Source organism: Echinops telfairi, unplaced genomic scaffold (genome assembly GCF_000313985.2).
Source record: "Echinops telfairi isolate 266 unplaced genomic scaffold, ASM31398v2 ScPeMD7_18;HRSCAF=68, whole genome shotgun sequence".
NCBI classification, from domain to species: domain Eukaryota; kingdom Metazoa; phylum Chordata; class Mammalia; order Afrosoricida; family Tenrecidae; genus Echinops; species Echinops telfairi.
The window spans coordinates 64,439,371-64,444,185 of record NW_022103915.1 but is presented as its reverse complement, the minus strand read 5'-3'; positions in this window follow the sequence as shown (position 1 = coordinate 64,444,185).

Genomic DNA, 4,815 nt, shown 5'->3' with positions numbered 1-4,815 from the left:
CAAAGAACAACACAAACCAGAGGGGAAGAGAGACTGCAGTTGGTGTGAGATTTGAAAATAATTAACAATCTACAATCTATCAAAGGGCCAAGAGGGTTTGGGGGCGAGGGAGGGAATAAAAGAGGAGCTGATACCAAGAGCTCAATGGATAGCAAATGTCTAGAAAAGAACGATGTACAGATATATGTACAGATATGTCAGATACAACTGATGTATAGTTTGTAACAAGAGTTGTAAGAGCCCCTAATAAAATGATTAAAAAGAAGAAGAAGGAAGCACTCGATAGTGGTTTTTCTTCTTTTACTGTTGTAGTAATTCTACCCATTGTGACTTCTGTGATGGCTCTTTTATATCCAGAAAAATGACAAAACGGACTAATCCCAGCCATTTGGCGGGAGTCCTTTGATCATGAATAGAAAACATTTTAAACAATATCAGTGCACTGTAGTTCATAAAGATAGATTCATATGGAAAGCTTTTCTTACAGGAAAAAAAAAACAAAAAACATACTTGAATCCTTAAGCAAAACCTACACGGAATTCTCTTCTTTTCTACCTATTAACAGAGTAATATGGAACAGCATTTTCAAATGATTTCTTTTATCATACTTTATTTATCAACTATAAATACAGTTGATGGCCTAATGGCATAGTGGTTACGAGTTAAGCTGTTACCTGCAAAGTCGGCAGTTCACACCCACCAGCACGCTGAGGGAGAAAGGCAGAGCTTGCTACTCCTCTAAAGAAACCCACAGGCCCGTTTTACTCTGTTCTATGGGGTTACTATGAGGCAGAGCTGACTAGATAATGAGGTTAAGTTTTGTGTAATGTATGTGTATGTACACACATATATTACAATACTTTAATTAGGGGATAATTAAGTGAATTAACGAGTCATCATGTAAAATGTGCATACATTCTTCTTTGTCTATATACTTGCCATGAACTAAGAATAATAAGTGTAACTATCATAATCTATACCACGTTGTAACAAAAATCTCTATAGTTAATCCATGAGGTTTTTTGGTTTTAGTTTCTTTAGCTTGAGGTTTCTTTTATATTTCAGAAGATAAACAGTTAATCTATGAGTTTTGTTTTGTTTTTTCTTTAATTTGGGAGTTTCTTTGGGATTTTCCAGAGAAACATTTGATGCATTACTTTACTAATGAGATTTGACATAAGGATTCTCTTTAATTATTTATACAGACACACTGGGAAATATGGGAGGTAATTAATATAATGATCCACACATCATGCTTGCAAATTATTTAATTGGAATCACAGTAGTAGCTAAAGCCAAATGAATAAGAAATAAGAATTCTACTAAGACAATCTTGTCTTTATAAAAATTCAAGAAATGTATCATATTATATACAAAATTATCTACCACTGTATATATTATTATTTTACATGAATCAATCGCAAAATTATGTATCACATTTGCAAATATTTTAGATCTGACCTTTTAGTGGAACATCTCACACCCTGTCTTCTGGGAGAAACCAGAAAGAAATCCGCTATAAAATATTGGTAAGAGTTAGTAGAAGGTGTTGATACATAGATCAAGAAAATAAGGAGAAAGAAATAATGAGAAACCATTTGACCAAAGATTTATTTCTAATAAAAGGAAGACTACAGACAGATTAGGATGGATGAATCACTTAGATGATGTTTCTATGCCTCAGGATTGGGGTGTACCCCACACTGAAAAGACAATTCCAGCTGTCTCATTAATTGAGGTATGTAAAGGTATGCTACTGTGACAATTTAGCTTGGTGAAAGTTTACCTGTCTTTCATTGATCCTATTCCAAGCAGGATGTTCTTCAGAGTTTAGTGCCTCCTGATATATGTGCTAAGTGTGGAATAAGATAAGCCTTAAAGTAAGAATTACAATATCCAGAATGAATTTGTAAAATAAAATGTGTTACTTTGGTCTCTTACACTTCCATATAAGCCTCTCACTCACAGCATAAGTGAACATCATTAGAATGGGTTATATGTAACGAATTTGCTTTCCTTGGGATCACCCTTAACTCTTCTTTGATCTCATTCCTCTTTCTTTCTCAGTATTCCTGTTTCAGTCAAAACTTTACACTCTGTCCTTATAGAAACTATCTTACAGAGTACCCTTGGCTACACTATTTAAGTTATATTTACATCAAAAAAAATCCTACGTTTATTTCTTGATTTATATCTTAAAGTTCACAGCATTTCTCATATATTCACTTATTTGTCTTCTTGTTTTCTACATTTAGCCACTAAGATGTAAGTTCTATGGACTTTTGTTTTATTTCTATGTAATCAAAATCAATATCTAACTGACTCTAGTAAGCACTCAAATGTGTTTGTTGAATAATAAAATAAATGAATCCCAGTACAATTGCTTCTATAATATGTGACATAATAGTAATTTGATTTTCAGTAATTTGAATATCAGTATCTTTATATATATGAAACTATACTAAGTTATTTTAAAAACTGATAAGGTGTAGTTGTCAAGTACTTAGGGTAAAGTTAATGGTGGATATATTAGTCCCAGTTATTACTATTATTGGTAATTCTCATATTACTCTACTAATTATAATTTTACTACTATCCTTAAGAACATAAACCCTAAACCACTACCATTGAGTTAGTTCCTCCACATAGTTACCCTACAGGATAGAATAGAACTACTCTCTGGGTTTCTAAAACTGTACATCTGTACATGAACACAGAGACTCAGCTTTTTCAAGTTATAATCAGCAGGAAGCTAACTATGCTACTAGAGATCCTCACTACTCCCCCTTGTCATTATAATACTCTAGATAAATATAAAGTGTTAAAGAGAAACGTTGTTAACTAGAAGACTAAGATGCTTCTGCCCATGCCATGGTATTGTCAATTCTCATATGCACATGAAAACTGGGCAATGGATAAGGCAGACTACAGACAAAATGATACATTTGAATTATAGTATTGGTGAAGGATTTTGAAAGTATCATCAACTGCAAGATGAAACAAATCTGTCTTGAAGAAAGTGTATCTGGCTGGGACGGCAATGCTTCAGACCACATACTTTGGACATGTTACCAGGAAAGACCATTCCCGGGGGGTGGGGTGGGACACACATCATACTGGGTAGAGAGCCAATAAAAAAATAAGAGGAAGACTCTACACAACAAGCATTGAGAGAGTGGTGGTTCAGTAGACTCCAACATAACAGTACTGTAACGATAGCTCACGGCTTGGGTGCTTTGTCGTGCTGGGTCTAGGCGGAGATGAGCTAGAGCTGACTCAGGGACTCTGAGCAGAACAACAGACACATTTAGTGATGTTAGTGAAGCCTATTGCAGCAAATCAACGTGCTCACAAGAAGCAAGGACTTGATTTCTAAAACCTAAAAACGTCAATACCCTCTTTTCTTTTATAAAATATAGAAACCTAGACACTATGACATAGTAGTCTTCAAATAATGGACACCAGGCAACAAAGAACATTGACCTAACACTAAAGAAGTGAAACAAATGATCTCAGATTTGGGAAATCCCCGACTCTGTGTTTGGAGACAATGTTCCGATGTGAAAAATAGAGAGACAGGTATCACACGGAGCAAGCAGTTTTGCTGAATTGAGTAGACATAGATCATAGACACACATATCCAAATTGATTTGGGGGAATATTACTGGAAAGGTGTGAAAATAGCAACTTTCAAAAACCTACTGTAAGGCATTTCCCAAGATTTCGGACTGAGCTTCAATATGTATTTCTACAAGGTGAAAACCCACATGAGCAAACAAAAAGTAGATAAGGAATACATACTTACCAATCATAAACCAAATAATAATAGCACTAATCAATCCAAGTCACACTAGTCACTTAATTTAAAACAAATTTAATTAAATGTACAAGACAATCATTAGCAACATACAAAGGTCATATTTCCTCAGTAGAGATAAACTAGTCCCAACTAATTGCCAACTTTATATGTAAAGGAAAGAATCCTAGGATAAAGAAAACCTTACTGAGAAATAAAAATGATGTGGAAGCCTTTAACTTCCAGACCATAAAACCTACTATATATCCACAATAATCAAAACAGCCTGGTACCGGTACAACAATAGATATGAAGACCAGTGGAATAAAACTGAAACTCCAGAAATACAACCAAGCACCCATAAACATCTAATTTTTGATAGAGAACAAAAATACATTAAATGGGAAAAGACAGTTTTTTCAACAAATGGTTCTGGAAAAAATGGATTTTCATAAGCAAAAGAATGAGACAAGACTCACAACTCGAACCATGTACAAAAACACATTCAAGATGGATCACAGACCTAAATATAAATCACACAATAATTAAAACCATCAGTGACGAAATAGGGACAAACTTAAGAAATCCTACAGTATAAAAAGCACTACAGACTTAATAAAAAATGTTCACACTATAGAAGACGAAATAAAAACTGGAATCTACTAAAAATGTGATATTTATGCACAACATGAATATTGTGCATATTGTGTACACATTCAATAGTAATACATGAGATAAAGGCCCAGTCTCCAAAATCGACAGAATCTTACAAGAAAAAAAGACATGAGTAGACAAGAATCTTTACCAAAGATTACCTACAAGCAGCCCACAACCACCGGAAGAAATGTTTACAGTAATTCCTAATAAAAGAAACACAAGAGGGAAGATGGCATCCAGGTATATTTACCTGCCTGAAGCTCTGCTGCCAGACCAAAAAATTAAGAGATAAGGAGAGAATGAGACTGGGAGGCCAAGGCCTAAAATTAGAATCAGGGTACTAGGGTACCTGCCCCAGACCC